We start from the raw sequence: 20,986 nt of genomic DNA, 5'->3' as shown, positions 1-20,986 counted from the left end.
CTTGCTGGGAAGAATTTCTTCCTCACCTCCAGCCTAAACCTCCCCTGGCACAGCTTGAGACTGTGTCCTCTTGTTCTGGTGCTGGCTGCCTGGGAGAAGAGCCCAACCCCCACCTGGCTACAACCTCCCTTCAGGGAGTTGCAGAGAGCAAGAAGGTCTCCCCTGAGCCTCCTCTTCTCCAGGCTAAGCAACCCCAGCTCCCTCAGCCTCTCCTCACAGGGCTGTGCTCCAGACCCCTCCCCAGCTTTGTTGCCCTTCTCTGGACACCTTCCAGCATCTCAACCTCTTTCCTAAACTGAGGAGCCCAGAACTGGACACAGGACTCAAGGTGTGGCCTGAGGCAGTGCTGAGCACAGGGCACAATGACCTCCCTGCTCCTGCTGGCCACACTGTTCCTGATGCAGGCCAGGATGCCCTTGGCCTTCTTGGCCCCCTGGGCACACTGCAGGCTCATGTTCAGCCTACCATCACCCAGCACCCCCAGGTCCCCTCTCTGCCTGGCTGCTCTCAGCCACTCTGCCCCCAGCCTGTAGCACTGCCTGGGGTTGCTGTGGCCAATGTGCAGAACCTGGCACTTGGATGTGTTCAATCTCCTGCCCTTGGCCTCTGCCCATCTGTCCAGCCTGGCAAGGTCCCTCTGCAGAGCCTAAAAGATCACAGCATGGGTTGGGTTGGAAGGGACCTTAAAAGATCACAGAATGGGCTGGGCTGGAAGGGAGCTCAAAGCTCAGCCAGCTCCAGCCCCCCTGCCATGGGCAGGGGACACCTCCCCACCAGCACAGGCTGCTCAGGGCCTCATCCAGCCTGGTCCTCAACACCTCCAGGCAGAAGGCAGCCACAGCCTCCCTGGGCAGCCTGTGCCAGAGTCTCCCCAGCCTCACTCTCAGCAATTTCTTCCTCCTCTCCACTCTCAATCTCCTCTCTCCCAGCTCAAAGCCATTGTTCCTCATCCTGGCTCTCCCAGCCCTTGTCCAAAGCCCCTCCCCAGCTTTCTTGTAGCCCCCTTTCAAGTCCTGGCAGGAAGAAGAGCCCAAGGTGCTTGTCCTGCCAAGGCAGTCACAGGCTCACAGAGGGCAGTTTGCAGTCTCAGCTTCTTGCTGCAGCCTGAGAAGCGTTGAAGAGGCAACACAGACCCACAGCTAAAATGCTACCAGCAGCTCAGCCCTTATCTAGGAGGCCATGACCACCTCGTGGGCCTTTGGGGGCTTTGTTTGTTTTCCACAGCCTGCTGTCCAAGAGGAAAGGAAAGTGAGGCCTGCAGCCAAGTTTCCAGCAGCAGCCCTCGGCTGCCCGCAGGGCTCCATGCCGCCCGGAGCGGTCCTGCCCCACCGCCACACAAAGGGCCAACAGTGAAGGCAGGAGGAAAGAGCTGAGCTCAGCTGGCTCAGGATTACAGAGCAAGGCAGGGTTTGGCTCCTGCAGGCCTGCAAGCTGAAAGCAGGTTGCTGCTTTCCCAAAGCCACTGCAGTTCTGCTGACCTCGAGTCACAGGGTCGTTATGGTTAGAAAAGACCTTCAGGAGCAAGGAGGCTCTGGAGGGGCTGGAAGGTGTCCAGAGCAGGGCCAGGAGGAGAAGCAGAGGGCTGGAGCTGCTCTGCTCTGCAGACAGCCTGAGAGAGTTTGGGGTTGTGCAGGCTGGAGAGGAGAAGGCTCCCAGGAGACCTTCTGGTGGCCTTCCAGGAGCTGCAGGGGGCTCCAAGCAAGCTGGGGAGGGACTTTGGAGGGTGTCAGGGAGGGATAGGACTGGGGGGGGATGGAGCAGAACTAGAAGTGGGGAGCTTGAGATTGGCTGTGAGGAAGAAGTTGCTGCCCAGGAGGGGGTGGTGAGAGCCTGGCACAGGCTGCCCAGGGAGGTGGTGGAAGCCTCCTGCCTGGAGGTGTTTGCAGCCAGGCTGGAGGTGGCTGTGAGCAACCTGCTGTGGTGTGAGGTGTCCCTGCCCATGGCAGGGGGTTGGAGCTGGCTGAGCCTTGAGCTCCCTTCCAGCCCTGCCAGCTCTGTGGTTCTATGGTTATGGAGTCCATGCATAACCTATCCACCATGACCACTAACCTGCATCCTGAAGGGCCTCATCTGCAGCTTCTGGAACACCTCCAGGCATGGGGACTCCACCACCTCCCTGGGCAGCCTGTGCCCATCCCTGACCACTCTTGCAGCAAAGACCCAAGCCTCCCCTGGCACAATTTCAGGCCAGTTCCCCTCCTCCTATCACCTCAGTCTAGGGAGCAGAGCCCAACCCCTACCTGGCTCCAGCCTCCTCTCAAGGAGCTGTAGAGAGCAATGAGGTCTCCCCCTCAGCCTCCTCTTCTCCAGCCTACACAACCCCAGGTCCCTCATGGGAGGGACAACAGTGAACTGCTGTAGGTACAAGGTGCCCCAGGGGTACCACAAGCTGAAGAGCTCAGATTCTTGCTGGGGAGCTCCTCCTGCAGCTCAGCCTAAGGCAATATTATCAGAGACAACAAAAGCAGCCCCACACTGGAGCTGAGCAGTGAGGGCCTGCAGCTGGGCAGAGCAGAACCCACAGCCCTTCCTCTGCCCCTGCTGCACACAGAGCCTCACAAGCTTTAAGGGAGCAACTCAGCAGACATCTGGGGGTGTATTGATCATGGCACACATCCACAGACTGCACTGGGCTGGGAGGGAGCCCCCAAGGGCATCTTGTGCAACCCTCCTGCAGGCAGCAGGGACAGCTCCAGCCAGAGCCCAGAGCAGGCTGCCCAGGGACACAGCCAGGCTGAGCCTGAATGGCTCCAGGGATGGAGCCTCAACCACCTCCCTGGGCAGCCTGTGCCAGAGTCTCCCCAGCCTCCCCGGGCAGAACTTCCTCCTGAGCTCCAACCTAACTCTGCCCTGCTCCAGTGCCAAACCCTTGCCCCTTGGCCTATCCCCACAGCCCCTCCTGAACAGTCCCTCCCCAGCCTGCCTGCAGCTCCCCTGCAGATATTAATCTCCACTCTCAGTCTCCTCTCTCCCAGCTCAAAAGCCATTGTCCCTCAGCCCTTGTCCAGAGTCCCTCCCCAGCTCTCCTGGAGCCCTTCAGGCACTGCAAGGCTGCTCTGAGGTCTCCCTGCAGCCTTCTCCAGGCTGCACAGCCCCAGCTCTCCCAGCCTGGTCCAGTGCAGAGATTCTCCAATCCTCTGCTCATCCTTGTGGCCTCCTCTGGACCCTCTCCAACAGCTCCATGATCCTCTTGTGCTGGGGGCCCACAGCTGTCGTTGATGCCTATGCTGCCTGAGGCAGGTTTGATCCCACTCAGGAGAAGAAACAACAGAGAGAGGAGGGGATGAAGGCTGGGGGGATGAGATGCCTGCAGCAGGAGCCTATTGCCTCAGCAAACACAACCCCACAGCAGCAGCAAGCCAAGATGTGGTAGGAGGAAGCATGTGTTGCTTGCTGATGGAATGGGAGCACAGCCCAGGAGCAGCTGAGCCCCAGGCTCCTTTAAAAGGGCAATAAAAGCTTCAAAGGAAGCCCTTAGGTGGTTTGATATCAAACACAGGCTGCTTGCTCTGTTTGCTCTGCCCCTCCTCTCCCTCCTAATGTTTGGAAAGCCAACAACAACCACAAACAGTGCTCCTTGTAGGACAGACTGACATCTGCACCTCCCAGACTGGAGAGTGAGATTCATACAGTCACAGCATGGTTGTGAGCTCAAAGCTCAGCCAGCTCCAGCCCCTGCCATGCCCAGGGACACCTCCCACCAGCACAGGCTGCTCAAGGCCTCATCCAGCCTGGTCCTGAACCCCTCCAGGCAGGAGGCAGCCACAGCCTCCCTGGGCAGCCTGTGCCAGAGTCTCCCCAGCCTCACACTGCAGAACTTCTTCCTCAGCTCCACTCTCAGTCTCCTCTCACCCAGCTCAAAGCCATTGTCATAGTATCATAGTATCATAGTATCATAGTATCAGAGTGTCAGTCAGGGTTGGAAGTGAGCACAAGGATCATCCAGCTCCAACCCCCCTGCCATGGGCAGGGACACCCCACACTAGATCAGCCTGGCCACAGCCTCAGCCAGCCTGGCCTTAAACACCTCCAGGGACAGGGGCCCCAACCACCTCCCTGCACAACCCATTCCAGGGCTTCACCACTCTCATGGGGGAAGAACTTCCTCCTCCCCTCCAGCCTCAATCTCCCCACCTCCAGCTTCATTCCATTCCCCCTAGTCCTAGCACTGCCTGAGATCCTGAGCAGTCCCTCCCCAGCCTTCCTGGAGCCCCCTTCAGATCCTGGAAGGCCACAATGAGGTCACCTGGGAGCCTTCTCTTCTCCAGACTGAACAGCCCCAACTCCTTCAGTCTGTCCTCACAGGAGAGGTGCTCCAGCCCTCCTGCTCATCCTCCTGGCCCTGCTCTGGACACCTTCCAGCCCCCTCCACATCCCTCTTGCCATAGGGGCTCCAGAGCTGGAGGCAGTGCTCCAGGTGGGGTCTCCCCAGAGCTGAGCAGAGGGGGAGAATCACCTCCCTTGCCCTGCTGGCCACACTTCTCCTGCTGCAGCCCAGGCTCTGCTTGGCTTTCTGGGCTGCAAGTGCACACTGAGAGCTCCTGGTGAGCTTCTCCTCCCCCCAGCACCCCCCAAGTCTCTCTCCCCAGGGCTGCTTTCCAGCCTGCATTTGTGCCTGGGGTTGCCTCCACCCAGCTGCAGGACCCTGCCCTTGGTCTGGTTGTGAACCTCCTGAGGTTGGCTTGGTAGTCCCTCAGCCCTTGTCCAGAGCCCCTCCCCAGCTCTCCTGGAGCCCTTCAGGCACTGCAAGGCTGCTCTGAGGTCTCCCTGCAGCCTTCTCTTCTCCAGGCTGCACAGCCCCAGCTCTCCCAGCCTGGCCCCACAGGGGAGGTTCTGCAGCCTCTGCTCACCTTGGTGGCCTCCTCTGGAGCCTCTCCAGCAGCTCCAGGTCCTCCTTGTGCTGGGGGCCCAGAGCTGGAGGCAGTGCTGCAGGTGGGGGCTGAGCAGAGCAGAGCAGAGGGGCAGAATCCCCTCCCTGTGCTGCTGCTCTCCCTGCTCTGGCTGCAGCTCAGCACTCAGCTGGCTCTGGGCTGCCAGGGACCAGTGCTGGCTCCTGGGGAGTTTGTCACCACCTGACACCCCCAAGGCCTTCTCCTGCAGGCTGCTCTCAGCCACTCCTCTCCCAGCCTGGATCTGTGTTGGGGATTGCCCTGCCCCAGCTGCAGGACCTTGCCAATGCCCTTGGTGAGCCTCATGAGGTTGGCTTGGTCCCAGCACTGCAGCCTGCCCAGGTCCCCTCTGGATGGATCCCTTCCCTCCAGCCTGCCCAGCTCCCTCTGGATGGATCCCTTCCCTCCAGCCTGCCCAGCTCCCTCTGGATGGATCCCTTCCCTCCAGCCTGCCCAGCTCCCTTTGGATGGATCCCTTCCCTCCAGCCTGCCCAGCTCCCTCTGGATGGATCCCTTCCCTCCAGCCTGCCCAGCTCCCTCTGGATGGATCCCTTCCCCTCCCAGTGTGTCAGCCAGGCCACACAGCTTGGTGTCTGCCACAGACCTGCTGGGGGTGCCTCAATTCTCCACTGATTCTTCACTGATTTTGCTCTCTCCCTGCTGCAGGAGGTTGGTTTGCATTGTTTGCACCGTGTTGGGGTGGCTGTTGGCTTCTCCCTTCCCACAGGGAACAGCAGGAGAAGAAACACAGTGAAAAATGAGGAGAGCATCAATTGTTTGGTGAGGGCTTCATGGCTTGGTTGGGTTGGGTTCTTTTCCTCCTTCAACCAACCTAAGAAAGCCCCACACACACCCTGGGCAGAGCCTGAAATCAGGTGTAACATCTCCAGCCAGCCTTCCCTCCCTCCTTTCCTGGCCTGCCCTGGGCTGTTACCCCTTAAAGGAAACAGGAAGGGATCCAGGAACCCTGGTGGTGTTTACACAGCAGCAGAATGAGCCCAGCCTGATAGCCCTGAGCTAAGCCAGGCTGCAGGAGCCAGGGGGTGACCTCACAGGCCAGCACCTCACACAGGGATGGCACAGAAACAAGGCAGAGCCTGCAGAAAGGGAGGCTGAGGGGGAGACCTCCTGGCTCCTTACAGCTCCCTGCAGAGGAGGCTGCAGCCAGCTGGGGCTTGGTCTCTCCTCCCCAGGAACAACAGAGGAGGAGGAAATGGCCTCAAGTTGCACCAGGGCAGCTTCAGCTCAGACTGGAGGAACAATTCCTTCCCCACAGGAGCTGTCAAGGCCTGGCCCAGGCTGCCCCAGGCAGATGGTGGAGTCCCCATCCCCGCAGGGGTGTCAAAGCCCTGCAGATGTGCTGCTGAGGGCCATGCTTCGGTGCTGGGGCTGACAGCTGGACTTGGATGATCTGAAAGGGCTCTTCCAGTCACAGCAGTTCTGGGAGCTGCATTAGGTGACCCTGAAAGGTCCCTGCCAGCCCAAACTCTTCCCTGAGGCAAAGGAGGGAGTCTGTGTCACCCCACAGGGCTCCGTGCTGCACCCACCAGGGGGGCAACCAACCTCCCAGCCCTGCCCCTCCACACTCTGATTCCCCTTTCCCTCACCAAATCCATCCCAGAGGATGACACCAGCTTCCTGAAGGGACTTTGGACAAGGGCTGGGAGGGCCAGGCTGAGGAACAATGGCTTTGAGCTGGGAGAGAGGAGACTGAGAGAGGAGATGAGGCAGAAATTGTTGAGAGTGAGGCTGGGAGACTCTGGCACAGGCTGCCCAGGGAGGCTGTGGCTGCCTCCTGCCTGGAGGGGTTCAGGACCAGGCTGGATGAGGCCTTGAGCAGCCTGTGCTGGTGGGAGGTGTCCCTGCCCATGGCAGGGGCTTGGAGGTGGCTGAGCTTTGAGCTCCCTTCCAACCCAACCCATTCCCTGGATCTACCTTTGCTGAAAAGCCTGCTCCACAGACCCTTGTTTGGTGCAGGCTGTGCTCCCACCTGCCAACAGCTCAAGCCTGGCAACCTTTCTCTTTCTTCATTTCCAGAGGTGAACAAACAAATCTCTCCCAGCCTTGCCCTGCAGCTTCCTGATCCCACAGCCCAGCAGCCGGCGCCTGCCAGGAGCCAGCCCTGCAGCAAGCCTTCAGCACAGGCAGGCAGCCACCACCTACCCAAAGCCACACTGCTGCCCCCAGAGACTGCCACAGCTCCTCCATCCCACCCACCCCTGGCCAGGCAGTGTCACTGGAGCTCTCCCCACCCTGCCACAGCATCCCCACCACGCTGGAACTGCTCCTCCTGAAGAGGGCTTTGGCTCTGCTGGCTTCGGCTGGGGGGAGCAAGGAGGAAGCATCACCAGGTTCAACCAGACCAAGGGCAGGGTCCTGCAGCTGGGTGGAGGCAATCCCAGGCACAAATGCAGGCTGGGCAGGGACTGGCTGGAAAGCAGCCCTGAGGAGAGAGCCTTGGGGGTGCTGGGGGAGGAGAAGCTCAGCAGGAGCTCTCAGTGTGCACTTGCAGCCCAGAAAGCCAAGCAGAGCCTGGGCTGCAGCAGGAGAAGTGTGGCCAGCAGGGCAAGGGAGGTGATTCTCCCCCCTCTGCTCAGCTCTGGGGAGACCCCACCTGCAGTACTGCCTCCAGTTCTGGAGCCCCTATGACAAGAGGGATGTGGAGGGGCTGGAAGGTGTCCAGAGCAGGGCCAGGAGGATGAGCAGAGGGCTGGAGCTGCTCTGCTGTGAGGACAGACTGAAGGAGGTTGGGGCTGTTGAGTCTGGAGAAGAGAAGGCTCCCAGGTGACCTCATTGTGGCCTTCCAGGATCTGAAGGGGGCTCCAGGAAGGCTGGGGAGGGACTGCTCAGGATCTCAGGCAGTGATAGGACTAGGGGGAATGGAATGAAGCTGGAGGTGGGGAGATTGAGGCTGGAGGGGAGGAGGAAGTTCTTCCCCATGAGAGTGGTGAAGCCCTGGAATGGGTTGTGCAGGGAGGTGGTTGGGGGCCCTGTCCCTGGAGGTGTTTAAGGCCAGGCTGGCTGAGGCTGTGGCCAGGCTGATCTAGTGTGGGGTGTCCCTGCCCATGGCAGGGGGGTTGGAACTGGCTGATCCTTGTGCTCCCTTCCAACCCTGACTGATACTATGATACTATGATTTTCCTCTGGCAATATTTAGGCCAAGACTTAATTCTCAGCAGCTTATAAACCAAAATCCAAAGCACTTGGATTTATTCCCCACACACACACACACACAAGCAGCTGGCAGCCTGGGATCTGTCCCTGTGAGCATCACACAGCCACCATGAGCAGCAACAGCCAGCAGGAAAGCAACCAACTGCCTCAGATCCCTGCAGGGGCTCCTGAGGCTTTGGGCTTCCATGAGACACAAGAGAGCACTGCAGCATCTCAGACAGTGTAGCACAGCACAGAATCCCAGCAGGGTGGAGGCTGGCAGGGTCCTCTGGAGCTCACCCAGTCCAACCCCCTGCCCCAGCAGGGCACCCCCAGCAGCTTGCCCAGCAGCACAATGCCCAGGGGGGGTTGGAAGCTCTCCACACCAGGAGACTCCACAACCTCTCTGGGCAGCCTGCTCCAGGCCTCCAGCAGCCTCACACCAAACAACTTTCTCCTCCTGCTCAGCTCCAACCTCCTGGCTGCCACTCTGTGCCCCTTGCTGTCCCTTGTGCTGTCCCTGGGCACCACTCAGCAGAACCTGGCCCCAGCCTCCTGCCCCCCCACAGCTCCTTTAGCTCTTGCTGAGCATTGCTCAGCTGCCCTCTGGGGCTGCTCTGCTGCAGGCTCTCAGCCCCAGGGCTCTCAGCCGTTGCTCCTCACACCACAGCAGCAGAGGGAGGGGAAGACCAACAAGAAGAAGACTTCATGGCATTGTCATGGGCTGGAGGTGACATCCAACTAGGCCATGGTTGGCCAGCAGTAGGTAAACTCCACTCACTTAGGCAAGCAGTAAATACCCTGAGCTGCTTCCCACTGCTGCTGTGGCTCTTCACCTTCAACAGCAAAGCTGTGGTTGGTAGAGGAGATCTCCAGAGACAGAGAGAGCTCCAGAACATAAGTGAGGCAGGACAGAGCTTTAGGAGTGAGGAGCTGGTGCAGCCTTCCCCCAGCCTTGGCCAGCAGCAGCAGCAGCCATGGGATGGGGGAGGGAAGTGCTGCTCTGGGGGACAGCAAGCAGCAGGCAGGGCTTGCTGGTGTGACACCAAGCATGCTGAGCACACAGCAGCTCCTCTGCTCTCCTGCTGCTAACTATGGGCAGGCAAGAGGCAAACAAACTCCCTCTGCCAGCCCAGCTGCAAGGGAGAGAAGACAGAGGACTTGAGTATCTTCAGGGGGCTACAGGAAGGATCTGGAGGTGCTGGAAGGTGTCCAGAGCAGGGCCAGGAGGAGGAGCAGAGGGCTGGGAGCTGCTCTGCTCTGCAGACAGCCTGAGAGAGTTGGGGGTTGTGCAGGCTGCAGAGGAGAAGGCTCCCAGGAGACCTTCTGGTGGCCTTCCAGGAGCTGCAGGGGGCTGCAAGCAAGCTGGGGAGGGACTTTGGAGGGGTGTCAGGGAGGATAGGACTGGGGGGATGGAGCAGAACTGGAAGTGGGGAGATTGAGATTGGCTGTGAGGAAGAAGTTGTTGGCCAGGAGGGTGGTGAGAGCCTGGCCCAGGTTGCCCAGGGAGGTGGTGGAAGCCTCCTGCCTGGAGGTGTTTGCAGCCAGGCTGGAGGTGGCTGTGAGCAAGCTGCTGTGGTGTGAGGTGTCCCTGCCCATGGCAGGGGGTTGGGGCTGGCTGAGCCTTGAGCTCCCTTCCAGCCCTGACAGCTCTGTGATTCTAGGCCCTGGCTCATGCCACCAGACACCTTGGACCCTTTGTGAGCCAAAGTGCAAGCTGAGGCCCAGGAGCTGGGGCCAAAGCAGACAGCCATGCCTCACCAGCCCCAAGCCTCCTGTCTTCCCCTCCTCTTTTCCAGAGGCTGGTGTGGCAGGCAGCAGTGCCCCACAGGGAGGACAAGCTCCAGCCCCAGGCTGGCATTTAAAGCTCTTCAAACAGGCTCAAGAGGTAAATGACAGAGAGCCAGGGCAGCTCCTCAGCTCAGCTGAGCATTGCTGGCAGCCCCTCCTGCCTCACTGCCCCCTCCAGCACAGGCAGCACTTGTGTGCAGAGCAGGCTGGGCCAGGGACACCAAGCAGGAGTCAGCAGGCATCTGCTGGGCTTGTGCCACTCATTGTTTGACCAGCCAAGATGCCATCCAACCCTGACATGATGAGCAGCACCTTGGCTGCTGCAGCTCAGCAAGGACACCTCAGCAGCAGTGCTGCTGTGCAGTGGGATCCTGGGGGGCAGAGTGTGGCCAGCAGAGCCAGGGAGGGTCTCCCTCCCCCTCTACCCTGCCCTGCTGAGGCCACACCTGGAGTATTGCATCCAGCTCTGGGCTGCCCAGCTCAGGAGGGACAGGAATCTGCTGGGGAGACTCCAAGGGAGGGCTGCAAGGATGCTGAAGGGACTGCAGCACTGCCTGGGGAGGAGAGGCTGAGGGACCTGGGGCTGTTCAGTCTGGAGAGGAGAAGGCTGAGAGGGATCTGATCAATGTCTATCAATAGCTGAGGGCTGGGGGTCAGGAGGGAGGGGACAGGGACAGGCTCTGCTCACTGTGCCCTGGGATAGGCCAAGAGGCAATGGATATAAATAGCAGCACAGGAGGCTCCACCTCAGCAGGAGGAGGAACTTCTGCACTGTGAGGCCTCCCAGAGCCTGGAGCAGGCTGCCCAGGGAGGTTGTGGAGTCTCCTGCTCTGGAGCCTTCCCAGCCCTGTCTGGATGTGTTCCTGTGTGACCTGTGCTGGATTCTCTGCTCCTGCTCTGGCAGGGGGGTTGGACTGGAAGAGCTCCAGAGGTCCCTTCCACCCCCTGACATCCTGTGAGCCTGTGAGACTCAAAAGCAGCAGAGAGCCCAGGACACAGGGTTCATCCCCAGCCCTCAGGAATGCAACCACCACTTGGTGTCCTGCAGAGAAAAGCCAAGCTGGGAGGAGGCAGAGCTCAGGCCTGTGCTGGTGGAGGCTGAGGTGGACACACCAGTGGCCTTCAAGCCCTTCAAGGCAGAATGATGTGCTGCAGCATCAGCCTTTTGCTGGAATCTTTGCACACCTCAGGGGGTTCAGAAAGGCCAAGCACCGGGGTGGGGGCAGCCCCCAGTATCAATCCAGGCTGGGGGGGTGAAGGGCTGGAGAGCAGCCCTGAGGAGAAGCCAGCACCAAGCACTGCCAGCCCAGCCCCAGCCTGCCCTGGGCTGAGCCCCAGCAGTGTGGGCAGCAGGGGCAGGGAGGGGATTCTGCCCCCCTGCTCAGACCTCCCCTGCAGTGCTGGGGCAGCTCTGGAGCCCTCAGCACAGGCAGGGAGCTGCTGGAGCAGGGCCAGAGGATGCTGCAATCATCCTGCCCAAGGAAGAGCTGCCTGGTGGGGAAGCAGCCAGGCACAGGGAGCCCGTGGGACACACAGGCAAGGCTGCTCCAGCTGGGACTGGGGAGCTACAGGGAGGGATGCAGGAAGTGCAAGCAGCTTTAGCTCATCCCAGGAAGCTCCAGAACCTTGGGAACTGGACACTGTCACAGGACACAGCTCAGCCCTGCAGTCATTCCTGGGCTGCATGCAGCAGCAGGACCAGGGAAAGAAGCTTGACCTCTCTGCTCTGAATCTGCCAGAGGCACTGAGGAGCAGGGAATGGCTTGGGCTGGAAGGGACCTCTCAGGCTGCCCCAGTGCAGCCCCCTGCAGCCCCCAGGGACAGCCCCAAGCAGAGCAGGCTGCTCCCAGCCCCACACAACCTGCCCTGCACTGCTGCCAGCCATGGGGCAGCTCCACCTCTCTGGGCAGCCTGGGCCAGGCTCTCCCCACCCTCAGCACCAAACATTTCTCCTTCTCTCCACTCTCCAGCTCCCTCTTGCAGTTCAACCATCCCCCCTTGGCCTGGCCCAACAGGCCCTGCTCCAACCTCTGTCCCCAGCTCTCTGCTCAGCCCTTGGAGCACTGCAAGGCCACCAGAAGGTCTCCTGCAGCCTTCTCCTCTGCAGGCTGCCCAAGGCCAACTCTCTCAGCCTGGCTCCCAGCAGAGGGCTTCCAGCCCTGCCAGCACTGCTGTGGCCTCCTCTGGCCCTGCTCCAGCAGCTCCCTGCCTGTGCTGAGGGCTCCAGAGCTGCCCCAGCACTGCAGGGGGGTCTGAGCAGAATCCCCTCCCTGCCCCCTGCTGCCCACACTGCTGGTTCTGGTTGCCAGCTCAGGTCCAGCTCTTCATCCACAAAGGACACTTCTCACCTGCCTAAGGGCCAGAACTGCCCAGCAGGGATTACCTGCTGAAACTGGCCAGTGTGGTCCCCATCCACCAGAAGGGTTGGATGGAGGGAACCTGGAAACTCCAGGCCTGGCAGCCTGAGCTCAGTGCCAGGGAAAGTGATGGAGCAGATTATCCTGGGGGCAATAACTGCACCTGAAGGATGGCCAAGGGCTCAGGTCCAACCAGCATGGATTCAGGAAGGGCAGGTCCTGCCTCTCCAACCTGAGCTCCTTCCATGCCCAGGTGACTGCCTGGGGGCTGTGGGGCAGGCTGTGGATGTGGTCTGCCTGGACCTCAGCAAGGGCCTTGGACACCATCCCCCACAGCAAACTCCTGGCCAAGCTGTCAGCCCCTGGCTGGGACAGCAGCTCTCTGAGCTGGGTTTAGGAACTGGCTGGAGGCTGAGCCCAAGAGAGTGGTGGTGAATGGTGCCACAGCCAGCTGGCAGCCAGGCACCAGTGGTGTGCCCCAGGGAGCAGTGCTGGGGCCCTGTGCTCTTTAAACATCTTCATTGATGATCTGGAGGAGGGCATTGAGTCAGTCATCAGCAGTAAATTTGCAGCTGACACCAAGCTGGGGGCAGGAGTTGATCTGCTGGAGGGTAGAGAGGCTCTGCAGAGGGACCTTGCCAGGCTGGACAGATGGGCAGAGGCCAAGGGCAGGAGATTGAACACATCCAAGTGCCAGGTGCTGCACATTGGCCACAACAACCCCAGGCAGTGCTACAGGCTGGGGGCAGAGTGGCTGAGAGCAGCCAGGCAGAGAGGGACCTGGGGGTGCTGGTGGATGGTAGGCTGAACAGGAGCCAGCAGTGTGCCCAGGGGGCCAAGAAGGCCAAGGGCATCCTGGCCTGCATCAGGAACAGTGTGGCCAGCAGGAGCAGGGAGCTCATTGTGCCCTGTGCTCAGCACTGCTCAGGCCACACCTTGAGTCCTGTGTCCAGTTCTGAGCTCCTCAGGTTATGAAGGACATTGAGAGACTTGAAGGTGTCCAGAGAAGGGCAAGAAAGCTGGGGAGGGGTCTGGAGCACAGCCCTGTGAGGAGAGGCTGAGGGAGCTGGGGTTGCTTAGCCTGGAGAAGAGGAGGCTCAGGGGAGACCTTCTTGCTCTCTCCAACTCCCTGCAGGGAGGTTGGAGCCAGGTGGGGGTTGGGCTCTTCTCCCAGGCAGCCAGCACCAGAACAAGAGGACACAGTCTCCAGCTGTGCCAGGGGAGGTTTAGGCTGGAGGTGAGGAGAAAGTTCTTCCCAGAGAGAGTTGTTAGCCATTGGAATGTGCTGCCCAGGGAGGTGGTGGAGTCCCCATCCCTGGAGGTGTTCAAGAGGGGATTGGATGTGGCACTTGGAGCCATAGTTTAGTCATGAGGTCTGTGGTGACAGCTTGGACCTGGTGATCTTTGAGGTCTCTTCCAACCTTGGTGATTCTGTGAGACTGTGATACCTGGCAGGAATGAGTATGGAGAGGACTCCAGGGGCACCACAGCTCCCAGGAGAAGCCTCTGTGTGGCTGCTGCTGCCTTGGGCTTGCCCAGGAGCCATGCCTGCAGCCATGGACAGTTTGACCTCTCTGCTGCTGCTGTTAAAACAACAACCAGAGCAGAGGCAGCTGGGGGAAGCTGGTGTCCAAGAAGGTGGTTAACCCATTCCCTGGCCTGAGGGAGCTGAAACAGGCCATCTGCAGGGGTGTGTGACACTTGGGTATCACATGAGAGGCTGGAAGGGACCTCCAGAGATCCTCCAGTCCAACCCCCCTGCCAGAGCAGGGTCACCCAGGGCAGTCTGCACAGGAAGGCATCCAGGGAGGTTTTGAATGTGTCCAGAGAAGGAGACTCCAAACCCTCCCTGGGCAGCCTGCTCCAGGGCTCTGTCACCCTCACACCAGAGAAGTTTCTCCTCATGTTGAGGTGGAATCTTCTCTGTTCCAGTTTGTCTGCATTGCTCCTTGGCCCCCTCCCCTTGCCCCCCACCCCTCAGCTATTGATAGACATTGATCAGATCCAGCTCAGCCTTATCCTCTCCACAGTACACAGCCCCAGGGCTCTCAGCCTCTCTCCATAGAGGAGATGCCCAAGTCCCTAAACATCCTCCTGGCTCTCCCTTGGACTCTCCCCAGCAGGTCTCTGTCTCTCTGCACCTGGGGAGCCCAGCACTGGGCACAGGATTGCAGCTGTGGGCTCAGCAGGGCAGAGCAGAGAAGGATGAGCGTCACAGAAGTGTCAGGGCTGGAAGAGACCTCAAGGCTCAGCCAGCTCCAACCCCCTGCCATGGGCAGGGACACCTCAACACCACAGCAGGTTGCTCACAGCCCACCTCCAGCCTGGCTGCAAACACCTCCAGGCAGGAGGCTTCCACCACCTCCCTGGGCAACCTGGGCCAGGCTCTCACCACCCTCCTGGCCAACAACTTCTTCCTCACAAGCCAATCTCAAGCTCCCCACTTCTAGTTCTGCTCCATCCCCCCCACTCCTATCCCTCCCTGACACTCTCCAAAGTCCCTCCCCAGCTTGCTTGGAGCCCCCTGCAGCTCCTGAAAGGCCACCAGAAGGTCTCCTGGGAGCCTTCTCCTCTCCAGCCTGCACAACCCCCAACTAGGAAGAGCCTCCCCAGCCCTGCTGGCCACACTTCTTTTGCTGCACCCCAGGAGTCCACTGGCTCTCTTGGCCACAAGGAGACATTGCTGTGCCATGCAGAACTTGCTGCCCACCAGCACTCCAAGGTCTTTCTCCACTCAGCCAAGCTTCACCCAGGTAACAGTGGGTATGAGGGTAAAGGTTCACCCCCTCCAGTGAGCTAAGGAGCTGCTGGCAGTGCCAGGCAAAAAAACCCTCTGCTGAAATGCCCTGGAAAAGGATGAAATTCCTGGCCTGAGCAGAGACTCCTCTTGGGATGCAGGAGAGGGGCACAGGTGGAGTCTTTGATGCAGGGACAGAACCCTGCCACTCGTTCAGAGCTGATCCCTCTGAACATCCAAGAGCTGCAGGCTCCAACAGAATCACAGAGTCATAGCATCAGCCAGCTTGGAGAAGAGCTCAGGGATCATCCAGTCCAAGCTGTCACCCAACCCCTCCTGACAGCTAAACCATGGCTCCAAGTGCCACATCCAATCCCCTCTTGAACACCTCCAGGGATGGGGACTCCACCACCTCCCTGGGCAGCACATCCCCAGGGGCAATCTCTCTTGCTGGGAAGAACTTTCTCCTCACCACCAGCCTGAACCTCCCCTGGCACAGCTTGAGACTGTGGCCTCTTGTTCTGGTGCTGGCTGCCTGGGAGAAGAGCCCAACCCCGAGCTGGCTCCAACCTCCCTTCAGGGAGTTGGAGAGAGCAAGAAGGTCTCCCCTGAGCCTCCTCTTCTCCAGGCTAAGCAACCCCAGCTCCCTCAGCCTCTCCTCACAGGGCTGTGCTCCAGACCCCTCCCCAGCTTTCTTGCCCTTCTCTGGACACCTTCAAGTCTCTCAATGTCCCTTCTTAACCTGAGGAGCCCAGATCATCAGCAAATGTGCAGCTGACACCAAGCTGGGGGCAGGAGTTGATCTGCTGGAGGGCAGAGAGGCTCTGCAGAGGGACCTTGCCAGGCTGGACAGATGGGCAGAGGCCAAGGGCAGGAGACTGAACACATCCAAGTGCCAGGTTCTGCACATTGGCCACAACAACCCCAGGCAGTGCTACAGGCTGGGGGTCAGAGTGGCTGAGAGCAGCCAGGCAGAGAGGGACCTGGGGGTGCTGGTCAATGGTTGGCTGAACAGGAGCCAGCAGTGTGCCCAGGCAGCCAGGAGGGCCAAGGGCATCCTGGCCTGCATCAGGAACAGTGTGGCCAGCAGGAGCAGGGAGGTCATTGTGCCCTGTGCTCAGCACTGGTTAGGCCACACCTTGAGTCCTGTGTCCAGTTCTGGGCCCCCAGTTTAAGAAGGACATTGAGAGACTTGAAGGTGTCCAGAGAAGGGCAAGAAAGCTGGGGAGGGGGTCTGGAGCACAGCCCTGTGAGGAGAGGCTGAGGGAGCTGGGGTTGCTTAGCCTGGAGAAGAGGAGGCTCAGGGGAGACCTTCTTGCCTCTCTCCAGCTCCCTGAAGGGAGGTTGGAGCCAGCTGGGGGTTGGGCTCTTCTCCCAGGCAGCCAGCACCAGAACAAGAGGACACAGTCTCCAGCTGTGCCAGGGGAATTTTAGGCTGGATGTTAGGAAGAAGTTCTACACAGAGAGAGAGATTGGCCATGGGAATGTGCTGCCCAGGGAGGTGGTGGAGTCCCCATCCCTGGAGGTGTTCAGGAGGAGACTTGACAGGGGTGCTTGGTGCCATGGGTTAATTGATTAGGTTGGACTTGATGATCTTGAAGGTCTCTTCCAACCTGGTCTATTCTATTCTATTCTATTCTATTCTATTCTATTCTATTCTATTCTATTCTATTCTATTCTATTCTATTCTATTCTATTCTATTCTATATACTTCTATTCTACTCTACTCCTCTTCTCTTCTCTTCTCTTCTCTTTTCTCTTCTCTTCTCTCTTCTCTTCTCTTCTCTTCTCTTCTCTTCTCTTCTCTTCTCTTCTCTTCTCTTCTCTTCTCTTCTCTTCTCTTCTCTTCTCTTCTCTTCTCTTCTCTTCTCTTCTCTTCTCTTCTCTTCTCTTCTCTTCTCTTCTCTTCTCTTCTCTTCTCTTCTCTCTTCTCTTCTCTTCTCTTCTCTTCTCTCCATCCAATCAAATAGCAGATAGCAGAACCCTCCTCTGCCTTTCTCCTTCAGGGAGGGGACAGCCACCACAACAAACCTCAAGCCTCAGGGTTTCTACATGACAGAAAGCTCCAGGAGCAGCCACCAGGCCTGGAATGCTGCTGCCACAAGGCAGGCAGCTGAAGGCCACATGGTCCCTGGTGCCAGGCACAGCTCAGTGCAAGGAGCAAGCAAAGCATGGAGTGGCACTGCTGAAAGAGCCATGGAATGGCATTTGAAAGAGGCATGGAATGGTTGGGGGTTGGGGAAAAAAAACCTTCAAGATCTCCCAGTTTCAGTCCCCCTGCCTCAGAATCCCAGCAGGGGGGGTTGGAAGGGACCTCACCCAGCCCCTCTGAGGCAAACCTGGGAGCAGAAGCTGTCTGAGAGGGGCTGTGGCTCAGCTTGTGCAAGGTGAAACTCTCCCCTGGGACTAAAAGCTGTCACTGCATCAGGAGCCCAAAGGTGCAGGAGGAGAGGAAATGGGGCAGGGGACAGGGATGGTTATGAGAGACAGTGGAGCATCCCCTGACAAAGGGCTTTGGAGCCCAAATGTCTAACTCTTCACAGAGCATGGAGCAGAAAAACCCTCTGGTTTTAAGCTGCCCAGGTCAAGACATGGATGTCCTAAAGAGACAGCCACTCCAAGCAGGCACTGTGCCCCCTCTGCTGCTGCAAGTGTACCCAGCAGGTGTCCAAACCAGTGGGGCACTGGAATCACAGCACAGAATCATAGACTCAATAAGGCTGGAAAAGACCTCAAAGATCATCAGGTCCAACCTGCATGAGAGGGCTTGGAAGGGAGCTCCAGAGCTCATCCAGCCCAACCCCCCTGCCAGAGCAGGGCACCCAGGGCAGAGCACCCAGGAACACAGCCAGGGGGGATTGGAAGGGACCTCCAGAGCTCATCCAGCCCAACCCCCTGCCAGAGCAGGGCACCCAGGGCAGGGCACCCAGGGAATGGCACACAGCAACACATCCAGGGGGGACTGGAAGGGACCTCCACAGCTCATCCAGCCCAACCTCTCTGCCAGAGCAGGGCACCCAGGGCAGGGCACCCAACAACACAGCCAGGGAGGGCTGGAAGCTCTCCACCCCAGGAGACTCCACAACCCCTCTGGGCAGCCTGCTCCAGGCCTCCAGCAGCCTCACACCAAACAACTTTCTCCTCCTGCTCAGATCCAACCTCCTGGCTGCCACTTTGTGTCCCTTGGCCTTCCTCCCACGACAGGGCAAATCCTGACACCCATCCTGCAGAGACTTATAAACATTGATAAGATTCCCTCCCAGCCTTCCAAGTCTAACCACCCCCAGGGCTCTCAGCCTTTCCTCCCCAGAGAGAGGTTCCAGTCCCTGCAGCATCCTCACAGCCTCCACTGGACTCTCTCTCAGCTCCCCCTGTCCCTCTTGAATGAAGCTGAACAACCTGCAGCACCACGCCAGCACCAGCTCAGCCCCTTCATAGAACCACAGAGCTGGCAGGGCTGGAAGGGAGCTCAAGGCTCAGCCAGCTCCAACCCCTCCTTTGTCTGCCTGGCAAGGGGATGGTGTCCTAAAGAGCTCTCCTCGGGCAGGCTGGGTTGGAACTGCTGAATGCTGCTTTTTTGGGGGAGGAGAGGTGGGCTCTGCTGTGAGAAGCAAAGCTGGCTGCCAACCCCCCAGCTGTGGGAGTTAGCTTGCCCTCAAGCATGGCAACAGCAGCAGAAAATAACAGAGCTAGTTGAGGGGATGCTGCAAGCACTAAGGATACAGAAAGGAGAGGGTTTAAACCAGCTGTGCAGCCAGGGCTCTCCCTGGCTCCCCCTGAGCTGCAGTGACACTCATTTGACATTCATGGAAGTGTCAGGGCTGGGAGGGAGCTCAAGGCTCAGCCAGCTCCAACCCCCTGCCATGGGCAGGGACACCTCACACCACAGCAGGTTGCTCACAGCCACCTCCAGCCTGGCTGCAAACACCTCCAGGCAGGAGGCTTCCACCACCTCCCTGGGCAACCTGGACCAGGCTCTCACCACCCTCCTGGCCAACAACTTCTTCCTCACAGCCAATCTCCATCTCCCCACTTCTAGTTCTGCTCCATCCCCCCCAGTCCTATCCCTCCCTGACACCCTTCAAAGTCCCTCCCCAGCTTGCTTGCAGCCCCCTGCAGCTCCTGGAAGGCCACCAGAAGGTCTCCTGGGAGCCTTCTCCTCTGCAGCCTGCACAGCCCCAGCTCTCTCAGGCTGTCCTGAGTGCGGCACCGGCCAAAGCCTGGGGTGCAGCAGGCTGCAGCACTAAGCCTGTGGTCACTGAGCAGCTCCAGCTCCTGCTAAAGCCAGCCCGGAGCAATCCCTGGGCCAGCACAGGACACGGACGGCTCCCAGCTGCGCTCCCGGGGCTGCGGCTCCAGGCGCCTTCCCCCGCGCCGCGCACAGCCCTGGCAGGAACCTGGGACACAAAGTTCCCAGGGAGAACCTCTGCTGAGAGGCAGCAGCTCCCAACCCCCCTGCCGACCTCCCTCTCACCTCATCCCAAGCCCCCACGACAGAGACCTTCCTCCCTGCCCCTCCATCCTGCAGCCAGCCCCCGGTACCTTGGGAGGCAGGAGGGATCTGCTCCCCCCGGCTGGAGCCAGCGCCGGGAGCCCACAGCAAAGAGCCAGCAGAGAACAAACACCAGCGCTGTAAATAGAGGATCAGAGCAGGTCCGGCCTGAGAGGTGTGGTTTGCAACGCTCCCCACGCATCCCAGCCCCTTCCAGCAAGGGCTGGGAGCTGACAGCAGCACCACAAACCCTGCCTCAAGCTCCTGAGCTGAGTTCCCTCTGCCCCTGCACACAGCAGCACCACAAACCCTGCCTCAAGCTCCTGAGCTGAGTTCCCTCTGCCCCTGCACACAGCAGCACCACAAACCCTGCCTCAAGCTCCTGAGCTGAGTTCCCTCTGCCCCTGCACACAGCAGCACCACAAACCCTGCCTCAAGCTCCTGAGCTGAGCTCCCTCTGCCCCTGCACACAGCAGCACCACAAACCCTGCCTCAGGCTCCTGAGTTCCCTCTGCCCCTGCACACAGCAGCACCACAAACCCTGCCTCAAGCTCCTGAGCTGAGCTCCTTCTGCCCCTGCACACAGCAGCACCACAAACCCTGCCTCAAGCTCCTGAGCTGAGCTCCTTCTGCCCCTGCACACAGAAGCACCACAAACCCTGCCTCAAGCTCCTGAGCTGAGTTCCCTCTGCCCCTGCACACAGCAGCACCACAAACCCTGCCTCAAGCTCCTGAGCTGAGTTCTTTCTGCCCCTGCACACAGCAGCACCACAAACCCTGCCTCAAGCTCCTGAGCTGAGTTCCCTCTGCCCCTGCACACAGCAGCACCACAAACCCTGCCTCAAGCTCCTGAGCTCAGTTCCCTCTGCCCCTGCACACAGCAGCACCACAAACCCTGCCTCAAGCTCCTGAGTTCCCTCTGCCCCTGCACACAGCAGCACCACAAACCCTGCCTCAAGCTCCTGAGCTGAGCTCCCTCTGTCCCTGCACACAGCAGCACCACAAACCCTGCCTCAAGCTCCTGAGCGGAGTTCCCTCTGCCCCTGCACACAGCAGCACCACAAACCCTGCCTCAAGCTCCTGAGTTCCCTCTGCCCCTGCACACAGCATCACCACAAACCCTGCCTCAAGCTCCTGAGCTGAGTTCCTTCTGCCCCTGCACACAGCATCACCACAAACCCTGCCTCAAGATCCTGAGCTGAGTTCCTTCTGCCCCTGCACACAGCAGCACCACAAACCCTGCCTCAAGCTCCTGAGCTCAGTTCCCTCTCTCTGCCCCTGCACACAGCAGCACCACAAACCCTGCCTCAAGCTCCTGAGCTGAGTTCCCTCTGCCCCTGCACACAGCAGCACCACAAACCCTGCCTCAGGCTCCTGAGCTCCCTCTGCCCCTGCACACAGCAGCACCACAAACCCTGCCTCAAGCTCCTGAGCTGAGTTCCCTCTGCCCCTGCACACAGCAGCACCACAAACCCTGCCTCAGGCTCCTGAGCTCCCTCTGCCCCTGCACACAGCAGCACCACAAACCCTGCCTCAAGCTCCTGAGGTCCTTTCCAACCTAAGTTAT

Source organism: Melanerpes formicivorus, unplaced genomic scaffold (assembly GCF_026170545.1).
Source record: "Melanerpes formicivorus ecotype bairdi unplaced genomic scaffold, bMelFor1.0.p_v2 SCAF_103, whole genome shotgun sequence".
In the NCBI taxonomy this organism is placed as follows: Eukaryota; Metazoa; Chordata; class Aves; order Piciformes; family Picidae; genus Melanerpes; species Melanerpes formicivorus.
The sequence above is the reverse complement of the archived record's forward strand: the minus strand, read 5'-3'. Positions refer to the sequence as shown.